Here is a 16,487-nt window from a genome sequence, read left to right on the forward strand (position 1 = left end):
ATTTTGCACGTTTGCGGTAAGTTTTAGCTCGTTGGTCATTATTCACGCGTGTAGCGGCGGGGAAAGCAAAGTACGATCGTCTTTGTAGTGGAGCTGGGAGGGGCAAGCATAAGGGACGAAGACGGGGGTAACATGTCGGATGCGATCATACCAGCACTAAAGCACCGGATCCCATCAGAACTCCGAAGTTAAGCGTGCTTGGGCGAGAGTAGTACTAGGATGGGTGACCTCCTGGGAAGTCCTCGTGTTGCATTCCCTTTTTAAAATTTTTTTGCGCGGCGTGCAAAAGAAAGCTCACGGCCGCGACATATATTTACCACGTTTTATTATTTTGCACGTTTGCGGTAAGTTTTAGCTCGTTGGTCATTATTCACGCGTGTAGCGGCGGGGAAAGCAAAGTACGATCGTCTTTGTAGTGGAGCTGGGAGGGGCAAGCATAAGGGACGAAGACGGGGGTAACATGTCGGATGCGATCATACCAGCACTAAAGCACCGGATCCCATCAGAACTCCGAAGTTAAGCGTGCTTGGGCGAGAGTAGTACTAGGATGGGTGACCTCCTGGGAAGTCCTCGTGTTGCATTCCCTTTTTAAAATTTTTTTGCGCGGCGTGCAAAAGAAAGCTCACGGCCGCGACATATATTTACCACGTTTTATTATTTTGCACGTTTGCGGTAAGTTTTAGCTCGTTGGTCATTATTCACGCGTGTAGCGGCGGGGAAAGCAAAGTACGATCGTCTTTGTAGTGGAGCTGGGAGGGGCAAGCATAAGGGACGAAGACGGGGGTAACATGTCGGATGCGATCATACCAGCACTAAAGCACCGGATCCCATCAGAACTCCGAAGTTAAGCGTGCTTGGGCGAGAGTAGTACTAGGATGGGTGACCTCCTGGGAAGTCCTCGTGTTGCATTCCCTTTTTAAAATTTTTTTGCGCGGCGTGCAAAAGAAAGCTCACGGCCGCGACATATATTTACCACGTTTTATTATTTTGCACGTTTGCGGTAAGTTTTAGCTCGTTGGTCATTATTCACGCGTGTAGCGGCGGGGAAAGCAAAGTACGATCGTCTTTGTAGTGGAGCTGGGAGGGGCAAGCATAAGGGACGAAGACGGGGGTAACATGTCGGATGCGATCATACCAGCACTAAAGCACCGGATCCCATCAGAACTCCGAAGTTAAGCGTGCTTGGGCGAGAGTAGTACTAGGATGGGTGACCTCCTGGGAAGTCCTCGTGTTGCATTCCCTTTTTAAAATTTTTTTGCGCGGCGTGCAAAAGAAAGCTCACGGCCGCGACATATATTTACCACGTTTTATTATTTTGCACGTTTGCGGTAAGTTTTAGCTCGTTGGTCATTATTCACGCGTGTAGCGGCGGGGAAAGCAAAGTACGATCGTCTTTGTAGTGGAGCTGGGAGGGGCAAGCATAAGGGACGAAGACGGGGGTAACATGTCGGATGCGATCATACCAGCACTAAAGCACCGGATCCCATCAGAACTCCGAAGTTAAGCGTGCTTGGGCGAGAGTAGTACTAGGATGGGTGACCTCCTGGGAAGTCCTCGTGTTGCATTCCCTTTTTAAAATTTTTTTGCGCGGCGTGCAAAAGAAAGCTCACGGCCGCGACATATATTTACCACGTTTTATTATTTTGCACGTTTGCGGTAAGTTTTAGCTCGTTGGTCATTATTCACGCGTGTAGCGGCGGGGAAAGCAAAGTACGATCGTCTTTGTAGTGGAGCTGGGAGGGGCAAGCATAAGGGACGAAGACGGGGGTAACATGTCGGATGCGATCATACCAGCACTAAAGCACCGGATCCCATCAGAACTCCGAAGTTAAGCGTGCTTGGGCGAGAGTAGTACTAGGATGGGTGACCTCCTGGGAAGTCCTCGTGTTGCATTCCCTTTTTAAAATTTTTTTGCGCGGCGTGCAAAAGAAAGCTCACGGCCGCGACATATATTTACCACGTTTTATTATTTTGCACGTTTGCGGTAAGTTTTAGCTCGTTGGTCATTATTCACGCGTGTAGCGGCGGGGAAAGCAAAGTACGATCGTCTTTGTAGTGGAGCTGGGAGGGGCAAGCATAAGGGACGAAGACGGGGGTAACATGTCGGATGCGATCATACCAGCACTAAAGCACCGGATCCCATCAGAACTCCGAAGTTAAGCGTGCTTGGGCGAGAGTAGTACTAGGATGGGTGACCTCCTGGGAAGTCCTCGTGTTGCATTCCCTTTTTAAAATTTTTTTGCGCGGCGTGCAAAAGAAAGCTCACGGCCGCGACATATATTTACCACGTTTTATTATTTTGCACGTTTGCGGTAAGTTTTAGCTCGTTGGTCATTATTCACGCGTGTAGCGGCGGGGAAAGCAAAGTACGATCGTCTTTGTAGTGGAGCTGGGAGGGGCAAGCATAAGGGACGAAGACGGGGGTAACATGTCGGATGCGATCATACCAGCACTAAAGCACCGGATCCCATCAGAACTCCGAAGTTAAGCGTGCTTGGGCGAGAGTAGTACTAGGATGGGTGACCTCCTGGGAAGTCCTCGTGTTGCATTCCCTTTTTAAAATTTTTTTGCGCGGCGTGCAAAAGAAAGCTCACGGCCGCGACATATATTTACCACGTTTTATTATTTTGCACGTTTGCGGTAAGTTTTAGCTCGTTGGTCATTATTCACGCGTGTAGCGGCGGGGAAAGCAAAGTACGATCGTCTTTGTAGTGGAGCTGGGAGGGGCAAGCATAAGGGACGAAGACGGGGGTAACATGTCGGATGCGATCATACCAGCACTAAAGCACCGGATCCCATCAGAACTCCGAAGTTAAGCGTGCTTGGGCGAGAGTAGTACTAGGATGGGTGACCTCCTGGGAAGTCCTCGTGTTGCATTCCCTTTTTAAAATTTTTTTGCGCGGCGTGCAAAAGAAAGCTCACGGCCGCGACATATATTTACCACGTTTTATTATTTTGCACGTTTGCGGTAAGTTTTAGCTCGTTGGTCATTATTCACGCGTGTAGCGGCGGGGAAAGCAAAGTACGATCGTCTTTGTAGTGGAGCTGGGAGGGGCAAGCATAAGGGACGAAGACGGGGGTAACATGTCGGATGCGATCATACCAGCACTAAAGCACCGGATCCCATCAGAACTCCGAAGTTAAGCGTGCTTGGGCGAGAGTAGTACTAGGATGGGTGACCTCCTGGGAAGTCCTCGTGTTGCATTCCCTTTTTAAAATTTTTTTGCGCGGCGTGCAAAAGAAAGCTCACGGCCGCGACATATATTTACCACGTTTTATTATTTTGCACGTTTGCGGTAAGTTTTAGCTCGTTGGTCATTATTCACGCGTGTAGCGGCGGGGAAAGCAAAGTACGATCGTCTTTGTAGTGGAGCTGGGAGGGGCAAGCATAAGGGACGAAGACGGGGGTAACATGTCGGATGCGATCATACCAGCACTAAAGCACCGGATCCCATCAGAACTCCGAAGTTAAGCGTGCTTGGGCGAGAGTAGTACTAGGATGGGTGACCTCCTGGGAAGTCCTCGTGTTGCATTCCCTTTTTAAAATTTTTTTGCGCGGCGTGCAAAAGAAAGCTCACGGCCGCGACATATATTTACCACGTTTTATTATTTTGCACGTTTGCGGTAAGTTTTAGCTCGTTGGTCATTATTCACGCGTGTAGCGGCGGGGAAAGCAAAGTACGATCGTCTTTGTAGTGGAGCTGGGAGGGGCAAGCATAAGGGACGAAGACGGGGGTAACATGTCGGATGCGATCATACCAGCACTAAAGCACCGGATCCCATCAGAACTCCGAAGTTAAGCGTGCTTGGGCGAGAGTAGTACTAGGATGGGTGACCTCCTGGGAAGTCCTCGTGTTGCATTCCCTTTTTAAAATTTTTTTGCGCGGCGTGCAAAAGAAAGCTCACGGCCGCGACATATATTTACCACGTTTTATTATTTTGCACGTTTGCGGTAAGTTTTAGCTCGTTGGTCATTATTCACGCGTGTAGCGGCGGGGAAAGCAAAGTACGATCGTCTTTGTAGTGGAGCTGGGAGGGGCAAGCATAAGGGACGAAGACGGGGGTAACATGTCGGATGCGATCATACCAGCACTAAAGCACCGGATCCCATCAGAACTCCGAAGTTAAGCGTGCTTGGGCGAGAGTAGTACTAGGATGGGTGACCTCCTGGGAAGTCCTCGTGTTGCATTCCCTTTTTAAAATTTTTTTGCGCGGCGTGCAAAAGAAAGCTCACGGCCGCGACATATATTTACCACGTTTTATTATTTTGCACGTTTGCGGTAAGTTTTAGCTCGTTGGTCATTATTCACGCGTGTAGCGGCGGGGAAAGCAAAGTACGATCGTCTTTGTAGTGGAGCTGGGAGGGGCAAGCATAAGGGACGAAGACGGGGGTAACATGTCGGATGCGATCATACCAGCACTAAAGCACCGGATCCCATCAGAACTCCGAAGTTAAGCGTGCTTGGGCGAGAGTAGTACTAGGATGGGTGACCTCCTGGGAAGTCCTCGTGTTGCATTCCCTTTTTAAAATTTTTTTGCGCGGCGTGCAAAAGAAAGCTCACGGCCGCGACATATATTTACCACGTTTTATTATTTTGCACGTTTGCGGTAAGTTTTAGCTCGTTGGTCATTATTCACGCGTGTAGCGGCGGGGAAAGCAAAGTACGATCGTCTTTGTAGTGGAGCTGGGAGGGGCAAGCATAAGGGACGAAGACGGGGGTAACATGTCGGATGCGATCATACCAGCACTAAAGCACCGGATCCCATCAGAACTCCGAAGTTAAGCGTGCTTGGGCGAGAGTAGTACTAGGATGGGTGACCTCCTGGGAAGTCCTCGTGTTGCATTCCCTTTTTAAAATTTTTTTGCGCGGCGTGCAAAAGAAAGCTCACGGCCGCGACATATATTTACCACGTTTTATTATTTTGCACGTTTGCGGTAAGTTTTAGCTCGTTGGTCATTATTCACGCGTGTAGCGGCGGGGAAAGCAAAGTACGATCGTCTTTGTAGTGGAGCTGGGAGGGGCAAGCATAAGGGACGAAGACGGGGGTAACATGTCGGATGCGATCATACCAGCACTAAAGCACCGGATCCCATCAGAACTCCGAAGTTAAGCGTGCTTGGGCGAGAGTAGTACTAGGATGGGTGACCTCCTGGGAAGTCCTCGTGTTGCATTCCCTTTTTAAAATTTTTTTGCGCGGCGTGCAAAAGAAAGCTCACGGCCGCGACATATATTTACCACGTTTTATTATTTTGCACGTTTGCGGTAAGTTTTAGCTCGTTGGTCATTATTCACGCGTGTAGCGGCGGGGAAAGCAAAGTACGATCGTCTTTGTAGTGGAGCTGGGAGGGGCAAGCATAAGGGACGAAGACGGGGGTAACATGTCGGATGCGATCATACCAGCACTAAAGCACCGGATCCCATCAGAACTCCGAAGTTAAGCGTGCTTGGGCGAGAGTAGTACTAGGATGGGTGACCTCCTGGGAAGTCCTCGTGTTGCATTCCCTTTTTAAAATTTTTTTGCGCGGCGTGCAAAAGAAAGCTCACGGCCGCGACATATATTTACCACGTTTTATTATTTTGCACGTTTGCGGTAAGTTTTAGCTCGTTGGTCATTATTCACGCGTGTAGCGGCGGGGAAAGCAAAGTACGATCGTCTTTGTAGTGGAGCTGGGAGGGGCAAGCATAAGGGACGAAGACGGGGGTAACATGTCGGATGCGATCATACCAGCACTAAAGCACCGGATCCCATCAGAACTCCGAAGTTAAGCGTGCTTGGGCGAGAGTAGTACTAGGATGGGTGACCTCCTGGGAAGTCCTCGTGTTGCATTCCCTTTTTAAAATTTTTTTGCGCGGCGTGCAAAAGAAAGCTCACGGCCGCGACATATATTTACCACGTTTTATTATTTTGCACGTTTGCGGTAAGTTTTAGCTCGTTGGTCATTATTCACGCGTGTAGCGGCGGGGAAAGCAAAGTACGATCGTCTTTGTAGTGGAGCTGGGAGGGGCAAGCATAAGGGACGAAGACGGGGGTAACATGTCGGATGCGATCATACCAGCACTAAAGCACCGGATCCCATCAGAACTCCGAAGTTAAGCGTGCTTGGGCGAGAGTAGTACTAGGATGGGTGACCTCCTGGGAAGTCCTCGTGTTGCATTCCCTTTTTAAAATTTTTTTGCGCGGCGTGCAAAAGAAAGCTCACGGCCGCGACATATATTTACCACGTTTTATTATTTTGCACGTTTGCGGTAAGTTTTAGCTCGTTGGTCATTATTCACGCGTGTAGCGGCGGGGAAAGCAAAGTACGATCGTCTTTGTAGTGGAGCTGGGAGGGGCAAGCATAAGGGACGAAGACGGGGGTAACATGTCGGATGCGATCATACCAGCACTAAAGCACCGGATCCCATCAGAACTCCGAAGTTAAGCGTGCTTGGGCGAGAGTAGTACTAGGATGGGTGACCTCCTGGGAAGTCCTCGTGTTGCATTCCCTTTTTAAAATTTTTTTGCGCGGCGTGCAAAAGAAAGCTCACGGCCGCGACATATATTTACCACGTTTTATTATTTTGCACGTTTGCGGTAAGTTTTAGCTCGTTGGTCATTATTCACGCGTGTAGCGGCGGGGAAAGCAAAGTACGATCGTCTTTGTAGTGGAGCTGGGAGGGGCAAGCATAAGGGACGAAGACGGGGGTAACATGTCGGATGCGATCATACCAGCACTAAAGCACCGGATCCCATCAGAACTCCGAAGTTAAGCGTGCTTGGGCGAGAGTAGTACTAGGATGGGTGACCTCCTGGGAAGTCCTCGTGTTGCATTCCCTTTTTAAAATTTTTTTGCGCGGCGTGCAAAAGAAAGCTCACGGCCGCGACATATATTTACCACGTTTTATTATTTTGCACGTTTGCGGTAAGTTTTAGCTCGTTGGTCATTATTCACGCGTGTAGCGGCGGGGAAAGCAAAGTACGATCGTCTTTGTAGTGGAGCTGGGAGGGGCAAGCATAAGGGACGAAGACGGGGGTAACATGTCGGATGCGATCATACCAGCACTAAAGCACCGGATCCCATCAGAACTCCGAAGTTAAGCGTGCTTGGGCGAGAGTAGTACTAGGATGGGTGACCTCCTGGGAAGTCCTCGTGTTGCATTCCCTTTTTAAAATTTTTTTGCGCGGCGTGCAAAAGAAAGCTCACGGCCGCGACATATATTTACCACGTTTTATTATTTTGCACGTTTGCGGTAAGTTTTAGCTCGTTGGTCATTATTCACGCGTGTAGCGGCGGGGAAAGCAAAGTACGATCGTCTTTGTAGTGGAGCTGGGAGGGGCAAGCATAAGGGACGAAGACGGGGGTAACATGTCGGATGCGATCATACCAGCACTAAAGCACCGGATCCCATCAGAACTCCGAAGTTAAGCGTGCTTGGGCGAGAGTAGTACTAGGATGGGTGACCTCCTGGGAAGTCCTCGTGTTGCATTCCCTTTTTAAAATTTTTTTGCGCGGCGTGCAAAAGAAAGCTCACGGCCGCGACATATATTTACCACGTTTTATTATTTTGCACGTTTGCGGTAAGTTTTAGCTCGTTGGTCATTATTCACGCGTGTAGCGGCGGGGAAAGCAAAGTACGATCGTCTTTGTAGTGGAGCTGGGAGGGGCAAGCATAAGGGACGAAGACGGGGGTAACATGTCGGATGCGATCATACCAGCACTAAAGCACCGGATCCCATCAGAACTCCGAAGTTAAGCGTGCTTGGGCGAGAGTAGTACTAGGATGGGTGACCTCCTGGGAAGTCCTCGTGTTGCATTCCCTTTTTAAAATTTTTTTGCGCGGCGTGCAAAAGAAAGCTCACGGCCGCGACATATATTTACCACGTTTTATTATTTTGCACGTTTGCGGTAAGTTTTAGCTCGTTGGTCATTATTCACGCGTGTAGCGGCGGGGAAAGCAAAGTACGATCGTCTTTGTAGTGGAGCTGGGAGGGGCAAGCATAAGGGACGAAGACGGGGGTAACATGTCGGATGCGATCATACCAGCACTAAAGCACCGGATCCCATCAGAACTCCGAAGTTAAGCGTGCTTGGGCGAGAGTAGTACTAGGATGGGTGACCTCCTGGGAAGTCCTCGTGTTGCATTCCCTTTTTAAAATTTTTTTGCGCGGCGTGCAAAAGAAAGCTCACGGCCGCGACATATATTTACCACGTTTTATTATTTTGCACGTTTGCGGTAAGTTTTAGCTCGTTGGTCATTATTCACGCGTGTAGCGGCGGGGAAAGCAAAGTACGATCGTCTTTGTAGTGGAGCTGGGAGGGGCAAGCATAAGGGACGAAGACGGGGGTAACATGTCGGATGCGATCATACCAGCACTAAAGCACCGGATCCCATCAGAACTCCGAAGTTAAGCGTGCTTGGGCGAGAGTAGTACTAGGATGGGTGACCTCCTGGGAAGTCCTCGTGTTGCATTCCCTTTTTAAAATTTTTTTGCGCGGCGTGCAAAAGAAAGCTCACGGCCGCGACATATATTTACCACGTTTTATTATTTTGCACGTTTGCGGTAAGTTTTAGCTCGTTGGTCATTATTCACGCGTGTAGCGGCGGGGAAAGCAAAGTACGATCGTCTTTGTAGTGGAGCTGGGAGGGGCAAGCATAAGGGACGAAGACGGGGGTAACATGTCGGATGCGATCATACCAGCACTAAAGCACCGGATCCCATCAGAACTCCGAAGTTAAGCGTGCTTGGGCGAGAGTAGTACTAGGATGGGTGACCTCCTGGGAAGTCCTCGTGTTGCATTCCCTTTTTAAAATTTTTTTGCGCGGCGTGCAAAAGAAAGCTCACGGCCGCGACATATATTTACCACGTTTTATTATTTTGCACGTTTGCGGTAAGTTTTAGCTCGTTGGTCATTATTCACGCGTGTAGCGGCGGGGAAAGCAAAGTACGATCGTCTTTGTAGTGGAGCTGGGAGGGGCAAGCATAAGGGACGAAGACGGGGGTAACATGTCGGATGCGATCATACCAGCACTAAAGCACCGGATCCCATCAGAACTCCGAAGTTAAGCGTGCTTGGGCGAGAGTAGTACTAGGATGGGTGACCTCCTGGGAAGTCCTCGTGTTGCATTCCCTTTTTAAAATTTTTTTGCGCGGCGTGCAAAAGAAAGCTCACGGCCGCGACATATATTTACCACGTTTTATTATTTTGCACGTTTGCGGTAAGTTTTAGCTCGTTGGTCATTATTCACGCGTGTAGCGGCGGGGAAAGCAAAGTACGATCGTCTTTGTAGTGGAGCTGGGAGGGGCAAGCATAAGGGACGAAGACGGGGGTAACATGTCGGATGCGATCATACCAGCACTAAAGCACCGGATCCCATCAGAACTCCGAAGTTAAGCGTGCTTGGGCGAGAGTAGTACTAGGATGGGTGACCTCCTGGGAAGTCCTCGTGTTGCATTCCCTTTTTAAAATTTTTTTGCGCGGCGTGCAAAAGAAAGCTCACGGCCGCGACATATATTTACCACGTTTTATTATTTTGCACGTTTGCGGTAAGTTTTAGCTCGTTGGTCATTATTCACGCGTGTAGCGGCGGGGAAAGCAAAGTACGATCGTCTTTGTAGTGGAGCTGGGAGGGGCAAGCATAAGGGACGAAGACGGGGGTAACATGTCGGATGCGATCATACCAGCACTAAAGCACCAGATCCCATCAGAACTCCGAAGTTAAGCGTGCTTGGGCGAGAGTAGTACTAGGATGGGTGACCTCCTGGGAAGTCCTCGTGTTGCATTCCCTTTTTAAAATTTTTTTGCGCGGCGTGCAAAAGAAAGCTCACGGCCGCGACATATATTTACCACGTTTTATTATTTTGCACGTTTGCGGTAAGTTTTAGCTCGTTGGTCATTATTCACGCGTGTAGCGGCGGGGAAAGCAAAGTACGATCGTCTTTGTAGTGGAGCTGGGAGGGGCAAGCATAAGGGACGAAGACGGGGGTAACATGTCGGATGCGATCATACCAGCACTAAAGCACCGGATCCCATCAGAACTCCGAAGTTAAGCGTGCTTGGGCGAGAGTAGTACTAGGATGGGTGACCTCCTGGGAAGTCCTCGTGTTGCATTCCCTTTTTAAAATTTTTTTGCGCGGCGTGCAAAAGAAAGCTCACGGCCGCGACATATATTTACCACGTTTTATTATTTTGCACGTTTGCGGTAAGTTTTAGCTCGTTGGTCATTATTCACGCGTGTAGCGGCGGGGAAAGCAAAGTACGATCGTCTTTGTAGTGGAGCTGGGAGGGGCAAGCATAAGGGACGAAGACGGGGGTAACATGTCGGATGCGATCATACCAGCACTAAAGCACCGGATCCCATCAGAACTCCGAAGTTAAGCGTGCTTGGGCGAGAGTAGTACTAGGATGGGTGACCTCCTGGGAAGTCCTCGTGTTGCATTCCCTTTTTAAAATTTTTTTGCGCGGCGTGCAAAAGAAAGCTCACGGCCGCGACATATATTTACCACGTTTTATTATTTTGCACGTTTGCGGTAAGTTTTAGCTCGTTGGTCATTATTCACGCGTGTAGCGGCGGGGAAAGCAAAGTACGATCGTCTTTGTAGTGGAGCTGGGAGGGGCAAGCATAAGGGACGAAGACGGGGGTAACATGTCGGATGCGATCATACCAGCACTAAAGCACCGGATCCCATCAGAACTCCGAAGTTAAGCGTGCTTGGGCGAGAGTAGTACTAGGATGGGTGACCTCCTGGGAAGTCCTCGTGTTGCATTCCCTTTTTAAAATTTTTTTGCGCGGCGTGCAAAAGAAAGCTCACGGCCGCGACATATATTTACCACGTTTTATTATTTTGCACGTTTGCGGTAAGTTTTAGCTCGTTGGTCATTATTCACGCGTGTAGCGGCGGGGAAAGCAAAGTACGATCGTCTTTGTAGTGGAGCTGGGAGGGGCAAGCATAAGGGACGAAGACGGGGGTAACATGTCGGATGCGATCATACCAGCACTAAAGCACCGGATCCCATCAGAACTCCGAAGTTAAGCGTGCTTGGGCGAGAGTAGTACTAGGATGGGTGACCTCCTGGGAAGTCCTCGTGTTGCATTCCCTTTTTAAAATTTTTTTGCGCGGCGTGCAAAAGAAAGCTCACGGCCGCGACATATATTTACCACGTTTTATTATTTTGCACGTTTGCGGTAAGTTTTAGCTCGTTGGTCATTATTCACGCGTGTAGCGGCGGGGAAAGCAAAGTACGATCGTCTTTGTAGTGGAGCTGGGAGGGGCAAGCATAAGGGACGAAGACGGGGGTAACATGTCGGATGCGATCATACCAGCACTAAAGCACCGGATCCCATCAGAACTCCGAAGTTAAGCGTGCTTGGGCGAGAGTAGTACTAGGATGGGTGACCTCCTGGGAAGTCCTCGTGTTGCATTCCCTTTTTAAAATTTTTTTGCGCGGCGTGCAAAAGAAAGCTCACGGCCGCGACATATATTTACCACGTTTTATTATTTTGCACGTTTGCGGTAAGTTTTAGCTCGTTGGTCATTATTCACGCGTGTAGCGGCGGGGAAAGCAAAGTACGATCGTCTTTGTAGTGGAGCTGGGAGGGGCAAGCATAAGGGACGAAGACGGGGGTAACATGTCGGATGCGATCATACCAGCACTAAAGCACCGGATCCCATCAGAACTCCGAAGTTAAGCGTGCTTGGGCGAGAGTAGTACTAGGATGGGTGACCTCCTGGGAAGTCCTCGTGTTGCATTCCCTTTTTAAAATTTTTTTGCGCGGCGTGCAAAAGAAAGCTCACGGCCGCGACATATATTTACCACGTTTTATTATTTTGCACGTTTGCGGTAAGTTTTAGCTCGTTGGTCATTATTCACGCGTGTAGCGGCGGGGAAAGCAAAGTACGATCGTCTTTGTAGTGGAGCTGGGAGGGGCAAGCATAAGGGACGAAGACGGGGGTAACATGTCGGATGCGATCATACCAGCACTAAAGCACCGGATCCCATCAGAACTCCGAAGTTAAGCGTGCTTGGGCGAGAGTAGTACTAGGATGGGTGACCTCCTGGGAAGTCCTCGTGTTGCATTCCCTTTTTAAAATTTTTTTGCGCGGCGTGCAAAAGAAAGCTCACGGCCGCGACATATATTTACCACGTTTTATTATTTTGCACGTTTGCGGTAAGTTTTAGCTCGTTGGTCATTATTCACGCGTGTAGCGGCGGGGAAAGCAAAGTACGATCGTCTTTGTAGTGGAGCTGGGAGGGGCAAGCATAAGGGACGAAGACGGGGGTAACATGTCGGATGCGATCATACCAGCACTAAAGCACCGGATCCCATCAGAACTCCGAAGTTAAGCGTGCTTGGGCGAGAGTAGTACTAGGATGGGTGACCTCCTGGGAAGTCCTCGTGTTGCATTCCCTTTTTAAAATTTTTTTGCGCGGCGTGCAAAAGAAAGCTCACGGCCGCGACATATATTTACCACGTTTTATTATTTTGCACGTTTGCGGTAAGTTTTAGCTCGTTGGTCATTATTCACGCGTGTAGCGGCGGGGAAAGCAAAGTACGATCGTCTTTGTAGTGGAGCTGGGAGGGGCAAGCATAAGGGACGAAGCTGGGAGGGGCAAGCATAAGATGCGATCATACCAGCACTAAAGCACCGGATCCCATCAGAACTCCGAAGTTAAGCGTGCTTGGGCGAGAGTAGTACTAGGATGGGTGACCTCCTGGGAAGTCCTCGTGTTGCATTCCCTTTTTAAAATTTTTTTGCGCGGCGTGCAAAAGAAAGCTCACGGCCGCGACATATATTTACCACGTTTTATTATTTTGCACGTTTGCGGTAAGTTTTAGCTCGTTGGTCATTATTCACGCGTGTAGCGGCGGGGAAAGCAAAGTACGATCGTCTTTGTAGTGGAGCTGGGAGGGGCAAGCATAAGGGACGAAGACGGGGGTAACATGTCGGATGCGATCATACCAGCACTAAAGCACCGGATCCCATCAGAACTCCGAAGTTAAGCGTGCTTGGGCGAGAGTAGTACTAGGATGGGTGACCTCCTGGGAAGTCCTCGTGTTGCATTCCCTTTTTAAAATTTTTTTGCGCGGCGTGCAAAAGAAAGCTCACGGCCGCGACATATATTTACCACGTTTTATTATTTTGCACGTTTGCGGTAAGTTTTAGCTCGTTGGTCATTATTCACGCGTGTAGCGGCGGGGAAAGCAAAGTACGATCGTCTTTGTAGTGGAGCTGGGAGGGGCAAGCATAAGGGACGAAGCGGGAGGGGCAAGCATAAGATGCGATCATACCAGCACTAAAGCACCGGATCCCATCAGAACTCCGAAGTTAAGCGTGCTTGGGCGAGAGTAGTACTAGGATGGGTGACCTCCTGGGAAGTCCTCGTGTTGCATTCCCTTTTTAAAATTTTTTTGCGTGGCGTGCAAAAGAAAGCTCACGGCCGCGACATATATTTACCACGTTTTATTATTTTGCACGTTTGCGGTAAGTTTTAGCTCGTTGGTCATTATTCACGCGTGTAGCGGCGGGGAAAGCAAAGTACGATCGTCTTTGTAGTGGAGCTGGGAGGGGCAAGCATAAGGGACGAAGACGGGGGTAACATGTCGGATGCGATCATACCAGCACTAAAGCACCGGATCCCATCAGAACTCCGAAGTTAAGCGTGCTTGGGCGAGAGTAGTACTAGGATGGGTGACCTCCTGGGAAGTCCTCGTGTTGCATTCCCTTTTTAAAATTTTTTTGCGCGGCGTGCAAAAGAAAGCTCACGGCCGCGACATATATTTACCACGTTTTATTATTTTGCACGTTTGCGGTAAGTTTTAGCTCGTTGGTCATTATTCACGCGTGTAGCGGCGGGGAAAGCAAAGTACGATCGTCTTTGTAGTGGAGCTGGGAGGGGCAAGCATAAGGGACGAAGACGGGGGTAACATGTCGGATGCGATCATACCAGCACTAAAGCACCGGATCCCATCAGAACTCCGAAGTTAAGCGTGCTTGGGCGAGAGTAGTACTAGGATGGGTGACCTCCTGGGAAGTCCTCGTGTTGCATTCCCTTTTTTTAATTTTTTGCGCGGCGTGCAAAAGAAAGCTCACGGCCGCGACATATATTTACCACGTTTTATTATTTTGCACGTTTGCGGTAAGTTTTAGCTCGTTGGTCATTATTCACGCGTGTAGCGGCGGGGAAAGCAAAGTACGATCGTCTTTGTAGTGGAGCTGGGAGGGGCAAGCATAAGGGACGAAGACGGGGGTAACATGTCGGATGCGATCATACCAGCACTAAAGCACCGGATCCCATCAGAACTCCGAAGTTAAGCGTGCTTGGGCGAGAGTAGTACTAGGATGGGTGACCTCCTGGGAAGTCCTCGTGTTGCATTCCCTTTTTAAAATTTTTTTGCGCGGCGTGCAAAAGAAAGCTCACGGCCGCGACATATATTTACCACGTTTTATTATTTTGCACGTTTGCGGTAAGTTTTAGCTCGTTGGTCATTATTCACGCGTGTAGCGGCGGGGAAAGCAAAGTACGATCGTCTTTGTAGTGGAGCTGGGAGGGGCAAGCATAAGGGACGAAGACGGGGGTAACATGTCGGATGCGATCATACCAGCACTAAAGCACCGGATCCCATCAGAACTCCGAAGTTAAGCGTGCTTGGGCGAGAGTAGTACTAGGATGGGTGACCTCCTGGGAAGTCCTCGTGTTGCATTCCCTTTTTAAAATTTTTTTGCGCGGCGTGCAAAAGAAGCTCACGGCCGCGACATATATTTACCACGTTTTATTATTTTGCACGTTTGCGGTAAGTTTTAGCTCGTTGGTCATTATTCACGCGTGTAGCGGCGGGGAAAGCAAAGTACGATCGTCTTTGTAGTGGAGCTGGGAGGGGCAAGCATAAGGGACGAAGACGGGGGTAACATGTCGGATGCGATCATACCAGCACTAAAGCACCGGATCCCATCAGAACTCCGAAGTTAAGCGTGCTTGGGCGAGAGTAGTACTAGGATGGGTGACCTCCTGGGAAGTCCTCGTGTTGCATTCCCTTTTTAAAATTTTTTTGCGCGGCGTGCAAAAGAAAGCTCACGGCCGCGACATATATTTACCACGTTTTATTATTTTGCACGTTTGCGGTAAGTTTTAGCTCGTTGGTCATTATTCACGCGTGTAGCGGCGGGGAAAGCAAAGTACGATCGTCTTTGTAGTGGAGCTGGGAGGGGCAAGCATAAGGGACGAAGACGGGGGTAACATGTCGGATGCGATCATACCAGCACTAAAGCACCGGATCCCATCAGAACTCCGAAGTTAAGCGTGCTTGGGCGAGAGTAGTACTAGGATGGGTGACCTCCTGGGAAGTCCTCGTGTTGCATTCCCTTTTTAAAATTTTTTTGCGCGGCGTGCAAAAGAAAGCTCACGGCCGCGACATATATTTACCACGTTTTATTATTTTGCACGTTTGCGGTAAGTTTTAGCTCGTTGGTCATTATTCACGCGTGTAGCGGCGGGGAAAGCAAAGTACGATCGTCTTTGTAGTGGAGCTGGGAGGGGCAAGCATAAGGGACGAAGACGGGGGTAACATGTCGGATGCGATCATACCAGCACTAAAGCACCGGATCCCATCAGAACTCCGAAGTTAAGCGTGCTTGGGCGAGAGTAGTACTAGGATGGGTGACCTCCTGGGAAGTCCTCGTGTTGCATTCCCTTTTTAAAATTTTTTTGCGCGGCGTGCAAAAGAAAGCTCACGGCCGCGACATATATTTACCACGTTTTATTATTTTGCACGTTTGCGGTAAGTTTTAGCTCGTTGGTCATTATTCACGCGTGTAGCGGCGGGGAAAGCAAAGTACGATCGTCTTTGTAGTGGAGCTGGGAGGGGCAAGCATAAGGGACGAAGACGGGGGTAACATGTCGGATGCGATCATACCAGCACTAAAGCACCGGATCCCATCAGAACTCCGAAGTTAAGCGTGCTTGGGCGAGAGTAGTACTAGGATGGGTGACCTCCTGGGAAGTCCTCGTGTTGCATTCCCTTTTTAAAATTTTTTTGCGCGGCGTGCAAAAGAAAGCTCACGGCCGCGACATATATTTACCACGTTTTATTATTTTGCACGTTTGCGGTAAGTTTTAGCTCGTTGGTCATTATTCACGCGTGTAGCGGCGGGGAAAGCAAAGTACGATCGTCTTTGTAGTGGAGCTGGGAGGGGCAAGCATAAGGGACGAAGACGGGGGTAACATGTCGGATGCGATCATACCAGCACTAAAGCACCGGATCCCATCAGAACTCCGAAGTTAAGCGTGCTTGGGCGAGAGTAGTACTAGGATGGGTGACCTCCTGGGAAGTCCTCGTGTTGCATTCCCTTTTTAAAATTTTTTTGCGCGGCGTGCAAAAGAAAGCTCACGGCCGCGACATATATTTACCACGTTTTATTATTTTGCACGTTTGCGGTAAGTTTTAGCTCGTTGGTCATTATTCACGCGTGTAGCGGCGGGGAAAGCAAAGTACGATCGTCTTTGT

General features: G+C 49.4%; 50 non-coding genes across 50 annotated transcripts; all 50 read left to right on the plus strand.

Annotated features, from left to right (window-relative positions):
* Nucleotides 1–137: 137 nt before the first annotated feature.
* LOC147988863 (5S ribosomal RNA) lies at nucleotides 138–256 on the plus strand. The gene has a single exon (XR_015614298.1). It is a non-coding gene; the product is annotated as a 5S ribosomal RNA (ribosomal RNA).
* A 209-nt stretch (nucleotides 257–465) lies between these two features.
* LOC147988864 (5S ribosomal RNA) lies at nucleotides 466–584 on the plus strand. The gene has a single exon (XR_015614309.1). It is a non-coding gene; the product is annotated as a 5S ribosomal RNA (ribosomal RNA).
* Nucleotides 585–793: 209 nt separating this feature from the next.
* Nucleotides 794–912, plus strand: LOC147988865 (5S ribosomal RNA). The gene has a single exon (XR_015614320.1). It is a non-coding gene; the product is annotated as a 5S ribosomal RNA (ribosomal RNA).
* A 209-nt stretch (nucleotides 913–1,121) lies between these two features.
* Nucleotides 1,122–1,240, plus strand: LOC147988866 (5S ribosomal RNA). Its single transcript, XR_015614331.1, has one exon. It is a non-coding gene; the product is annotated as a 5S ribosomal RNA (ribosomal RNA).
* A 209-nt stretch (nucleotides 1,241–1,449) lies between these two features.
* On the plus strand, nucleotides 1,450–1,568 carry LOC147988867 (5S ribosomal RNA). Its single transcript, XR_015614342.1, has one exon. It is a non-coding gene; the product is annotated as a 5S ribosomal RNA (ribosomal RNA).
* Nucleotides 1,569–1,777: 209 nt separating this feature from the next.
* On the plus strand, nucleotides 1,778–1,896 carry LOC147988868 (5S ribosomal RNA). Its single transcript, XR_015614353.1, has one exon. It is a non-coding gene; the product is annotated as a 5S ribosomal RNA (ribosomal RNA).
* Nucleotides 1,897–2,105: 209 nt separating this feature from the next.
* On the plus strand, nucleotides 2,106–2,224 carry LOC147988869 (5S ribosomal RNA). The gene has a single exon (XR_015614364.1). It is a non-coding gene; the product is annotated as a 5S ribosomal RNA (ribosomal RNA).
* Nucleotides 2,225–2,433: 209 nt separating this feature from the next.
* LOC147988870 (5S ribosomal RNA) lies at nucleotides 2,434–2,552 on the plus strand. The gene has a single exon (XR_015614375.1). It is a non-coding gene; the product is annotated as a 5S ribosomal RNA (ribosomal RNA).
* Nucleotides 2,553–2,761: 209 nt separating this feature from the next.
* On the plus strand, nucleotides 2,762–2,880 carry LOC147988871 (5S ribosomal RNA). The gene has a single exon (XR_015614386.1). It is a non-coding gene; the product is annotated as a 5S ribosomal RNA (ribosomal RNA).
* A 209-nt stretch (nucleotides 2,881–3,089) lies between these two features.
* LOC147988872 (5S ribosomal RNA) lies at nucleotides 3,090–3,208 on the plus strand. The gene has a single exon (XR_015614397.1). It is a non-coding gene; the product is annotated as a 5S ribosomal RNA (ribosomal RNA).
* Nucleotides 3,209–3,417: 209 nt separating this feature from the next.
* LOC147988873 (5S ribosomal RNA) lies at nucleotides 3,418–3,536 on the plus strand. Its single transcript, XR_015614408.1, has one exon. It is a non-coding gene; the product is annotated as a 5S ribosomal RNA (ribosomal RNA).
* Nucleotides 3,537–3,745: 209 nt separating this feature from the next.
* LOC147988874 (5S ribosomal RNA) lies at nucleotides 3,746–3,864 on the plus strand. Its single transcript, XR_015614419.1, has one exon. It is a non-coding gene; the product is annotated as a 5S ribosomal RNA (ribosomal RNA).
* Nucleotides 3,865–4,073: 209 nt separating this feature from the next.
* Nucleotides 4,074–4,192, plus strand: LOC147988875 (5S ribosomal RNA). The gene has a single exon (XR_015614430.1). It is a non-coding gene; the product is annotated as a 5S ribosomal RNA (ribosomal RNA).
* A 209-nt stretch (nucleotides 4,193–4,401) lies between these two features.
* LOC147988876 (5S ribosomal RNA) lies at nucleotides 4,402–4,520 on the plus strand. Its single transcript, XR_015614434.1, has one exon. It is a non-coding gene; the product is annotated as a 5S ribosomal RNA (ribosomal RNA).
* A 209-nt stretch (nucleotides 4,521–4,729) lies between these two features.
* Nucleotides 4,730–4,848, plus strand: LOC147988877 (5S ribosomal RNA). Its single transcript, XR_015614435.1, has one exon. It is a non-coding gene; the product is annotated as a 5S ribosomal RNA (ribosomal RNA).
* A 209-nt stretch (nucleotides 4,849–5,057) lies between these two features.
* Nucleotides 5,058–5,176, plus strand: LOC147988878 (5S ribosomal RNA). The gene has a single exon (XR_015614436.1). It is a non-coding gene; the product is annotated as a 5S ribosomal RNA (ribosomal RNA).
* Nucleotides 5,177–5,385: 209 nt separating this feature from the next.
* On the plus strand, nucleotides 5,386–5,504 carry LOC147988879 (5S ribosomal RNA). Its single transcript, XR_015614437.1, has one exon. It is a non-coding gene; the product is annotated as a 5S ribosomal RNA (ribosomal RNA).
* A 209-nt stretch (nucleotides 5,505–5,713) lies between these two features.
* LOC147988880 (5S ribosomal RNA) lies at nucleotides 5,714–5,832 on the plus strand. The gene has a single exon (XR_015614438.1). It is a non-coding gene; the product is annotated as a 5S ribosomal RNA (ribosomal RNA).
* Nucleotides 5,833–6,041: 209 nt separating this feature from the next.
* On the plus strand, nucleotides 6,042–6,160 carry LOC147988881 (5S ribosomal RNA). The gene has a single exon (XR_015614439.1). It is a non-coding gene; the product is annotated as a 5S ribosomal RNA (ribosomal RNA).
* Nucleotides 6,161–6,369: 209 nt separating this feature from the next.
* LOC147988882 (5S ribosomal RNA) lies at nucleotides 6,370–6,488 on the plus strand. Its single transcript, XR_015614440.1, has one exon. It is a non-coding gene; the product is annotated as a 5S ribosomal RNA (ribosomal RNA).
* A 209-nt stretch (nucleotides 6,489–6,697) lies between these two features.
* LOC147988883 (5S ribosomal RNA) lies at nucleotides 6,698–6,816 on the plus strand. The gene has a single exon (XR_015614441.1). It is a non-coding gene; the product is annotated as a 5S ribosomal RNA (ribosomal RNA).
* A 209-nt stretch (nucleotides 6,817–7,025) lies between these two features.
* On the plus strand, nucleotides 7,026–7,144 carry LOC147988884 (5S ribosomal RNA). Its single transcript, XR_015614444.1, has one exon. It is a non-coding gene; the product is annotated as a 5S ribosomal RNA (ribosomal RNA).
* A 209-nt stretch (nucleotides 7,145–7,353) lies between these two features.
* LOC147988885 (5S ribosomal RNA) lies at nucleotides 7,354–7,472 on the plus strand. The gene has a single exon (XR_015614446.1). It is a non-coding gene; the product is annotated as a 5S ribosomal RNA (ribosomal RNA).
* Nucleotides 7,473–7,681: 209 nt separating this feature from the next.
* On the plus strand, nucleotides 7,682–7,800 carry LOC147988886 (5S ribosomal RNA). The gene has a single exon (XR_015614448.1). It is a non-coding gene; the product is annotated as a 5S ribosomal RNA (ribosomal RNA).
* A 209-nt stretch (nucleotides 7,801–8,009) lies between these two features.
* LOC147988887 (5S ribosomal RNA) lies at nucleotides 8,010–8,128 on the plus strand. Its single transcript, XR_015614453.1, has one exon. It is a non-coding gene; the product is annotated as a 5S ribosomal RNA (ribosomal RNA).
* A 209-nt stretch (nucleotides 8,129–8,337) lies between these two features.
* Nucleotides 8,338–8,456, plus strand: LOC147988888 (5S ribosomal RNA). The gene has a single exon (XR_015614455.1). It is a non-coding gene; the product is annotated as a 5S ribosomal RNA (ribosomal RNA).
* A 209-nt stretch (nucleotides 8,457–8,665) lies between these two features.
* On the plus strand, nucleotides 8,666–8,784 carry LOC147988889 (5S ribosomal RNA). The gene has a single exon (XR_015614457.1). It is a non-coding gene; the product is annotated as a 5S ribosomal RNA (ribosomal RNA).
* Nucleotides 8,785–8,993: 209 nt separating this feature from the next.
* On the plus strand, nucleotides 8,994–9,112 carry LOC147988890 (5S ribosomal RNA). The gene has a single exon (XR_015614458.1). It is a non-coding gene; the product is annotated as a 5S ribosomal RNA (ribosomal RNA).
* Nucleotides 9,113–9,321: 209 nt separating this feature from the next.
* On the plus strand, nucleotides 9,322–9,440 carry LOC147988891 (5S ribosomal RNA). Its single transcript, XR_015614459.1, has one exon. It is a non-coding gene; the product is annotated as a 5S ribosomal RNA (ribosomal RNA).
* Nucleotides 9,441–9,649: 209 nt separating this feature from the next.
* On the plus strand, nucleotides 9,650–9,768 carry LOC147988892 (5S ribosomal RNA). The gene has a single exon (XR_015614242.1). It is a non-coding gene; the product is annotated as a 5S ribosomal RNA (ribosomal RNA).
* A 209-nt stretch (nucleotides 9,769–9,977) lies between these two features.
* On the plus strand, nucleotides 9,978–10,096 carry LOC147988893 (5S ribosomal RNA). Its single transcript, XR_015614460.1, has one exon. It is a non-coding gene; the product is annotated as a 5S ribosomal RNA (ribosomal RNA).
* A 209-nt stretch (nucleotides 10,097–10,305) lies between these two features.
* Nucleotides 10,306–10,424, plus strand: LOC147988894 (5S ribosomal RNA). The gene has a single exon (XR_015614461.1). It is a non-coding gene; the product is annotated as a 5S ribosomal RNA (ribosomal RNA).
* A 209-nt stretch (nucleotides 10,425–10,633) lies between these two features.
* On the plus strand, nucleotides 10,634–10,752 carry LOC147988895 (5S ribosomal RNA). Its single transcript, XR_015614463.1, has one exon. It is a non-coding gene; the product is annotated as a 5S ribosomal RNA (ribosomal RNA).
* Nucleotides 10,753–10,961: 209 nt separating this feature from the next.
* LOC147988896 (5S ribosomal RNA) lies at nucleotides 10,962–11,080 on the plus strand. Its single transcript, XR_015614464.1, has one exon. It is a non-coding gene; the product is annotated as a 5S ribosomal RNA (ribosomal RNA).
* A 209-nt stretch (nucleotides 11,081–11,289) lies between these two features.
* On the plus strand, nucleotides 11,290–11,408 carry LOC147988897 (5S ribosomal RNA). Its single transcript, XR_015614466.1, has one exon. It is a non-coding gene; the product is annotated as a 5S ribosomal RNA (ribosomal RNA).
* Nucleotides 11,409–11,617: 209 nt separating this feature from the next.
* Nucleotides 11,618–11,736, plus strand: LOC147988898 (5S ribosomal RNA). The gene has a single exon (XR_015614468.1). It is a non-coding gene; the product is annotated as a 5S ribosomal RNA (ribosomal RNA).
* A 209-nt stretch (nucleotides 11,737–11,945) lies between these two features.
* LOC147988899 (5S ribosomal RNA) lies at nucleotides 11,946–12,064 on the plus strand. The gene has a single exon (XR_015614470.1). It is a non-coding gene; the product is annotated as a 5S ribosomal RNA (ribosomal RNA).
* Nucleotides 12,065–12,273: 209 nt separating this feature from the next.
* LOC147988900 (5S ribosomal RNA) lies at nucleotides 12,274–12,392 on the plus strand. Its single transcript, XR_015614472.1, has one exon. It is a non-coding gene; the product is annotated as a 5S ribosomal RNA (ribosomal RNA).
* Nucleotides 12,393–12,603: 211 nt separating this feature from the next.
* On the plus strand, nucleotides 12,604–12,722 carry LOC147988901 (5S ribosomal RNA). The gene has a single exon (XR_015614206.1). It is a non-coding gene; the product is annotated as a 5S ribosomal RNA (ribosomal RNA).
* A 209-nt stretch (nucleotides 12,723–12,931) lies between these two features.
* LOC147988902 (5S ribosomal RNA) lies at nucleotides 12,932–13,050 on the plus strand. The gene has a single exon (XR_015614474.1). It is a non-coding gene; the product is annotated as a 5S ribosomal RNA (ribosomal RNA).
* A 210-nt stretch (nucleotides 13,051–13,260) lies between these two features.
* LOC147988903 (5S ribosomal RNA) lies at nucleotides 13,261–13,379 on the plus strand. Its single transcript, XR_015614207.1, has one exon. It is a non-coding gene; the product is annotated as a 5S ribosomal RNA (ribosomal RNA).
* Nucleotides 13,380–13,588: 209 nt separating this feature from the next.
* Nucleotides 13,589–13,707, plus strand: LOC147988904 (5S ribosomal RNA). The gene has a single exon (XR_015614476.1). It is a non-coding gene; the product is annotated as a 5S ribosomal RNA (ribosomal RNA).
* Nucleotides 13,708–13,916: 209 nt separating this feature from the next.
* LOC147988905 (5S ribosomal RNA) lies at nucleotides 13,917–14,035 on the plus strand. The gene has a single exon (XR_015614477.1). It is a non-coding gene; the product is annotated as a 5S ribosomal RNA (ribosomal RNA).
* A 208-nt stretch (nucleotides 14,036–14,243) lies between these two features.
* LOC147988906 (5S ribosomal RNA) lies at nucleotides 14,244–14,362 on the plus strand. Its single transcript, XR_015614480.1, has one exon. It is a non-coding gene; the product is annotated as a 5S ribosomal RNA (ribosomal RNA).
* A 209-nt stretch (nucleotides 14,363–14,571) lies between these two features.
* On the plus strand, nucleotides 14,572–14,690 carry LOC147988907 (5S ribosomal RNA). The gene has a single exon (XR_015614481.1). It is a non-coding gene; the product is annotated as a 5S ribosomal RNA (ribosomal RNA).
* Nucleotides 14,691–14,898: 208 nt separating this feature from the next.
* On the plus strand, nucleotides 14,899–15,017 carry LOC147988908 (5S ribosomal RNA). The gene has a single exon (XR_015614482.1). It is a non-coding gene; the product is annotated as a 5S ribosomal RNA (ribosomal RNA).
* A 209-nt stretch (nucleotides 15,018–15,226) lies between these two features.
* LOC147988909 (5S ribosomal RNA) lies at nucleotides 15,227–15,345 on the plus strand. The gene has a single exon (XR_015614483.1). It is a non-coding gene; the product is annotated as a 5S ribosomal RNA (ribosomal RNA).
* A 209-nt stretch (nucleotides 15,346–15,554) lies between these two features.
* On the plus strand, nucleotides 15,555–15,673 carry LOC147988910 (5S ribosomal RNA). The gene has a single exon (XR_015614484.1). It is a non-coding gene; the product is annotated as a 5S ribosomal RNA (ribosomal RNA).
* A 209-nt stretch (nucleotides 15,674–15,882) lies between these two features.
* On the plus strand, nucleotides 15,883–16,001 carry LOC147988911 (5S ribosomal RNA). Its single transcript, XR_015614485.1, has one exon. It is a non-coding gene; the product is annotated as a 5S ribosomal RNA (ribosomal RNA).
* A 209-nt stretch (nucleotides 16,002–16,210) lies between these two features.
* LOC147988912 (5S ribosomal RNA) lies at nucleotides 16,211–16,329 on the plus strand. Its single transcript, XR_015614486.1, has one exon. It is a non-coding gene; the product is annotated as a 5S ribosomal RNA (ribosomal RNA).
* Nucleotides 16,330–16,487: the final 158 nt, after the last annotated feature.

This window comes from Triticum urartu, chromosome 1A (assembly GCF_056163025.1).
Source record: "Triticum urartu cultivar PI428250 chromosome 1A, HENAU_Tu73, whole genome shotgun sequence".
In the NCBI taxonomy this organism is placed as follows: Eukaryota; Viridiplantae; Streptophyta; class Magnoliopsida; order Poales; family Poaceae; genus Triticum; species Triticum urartu.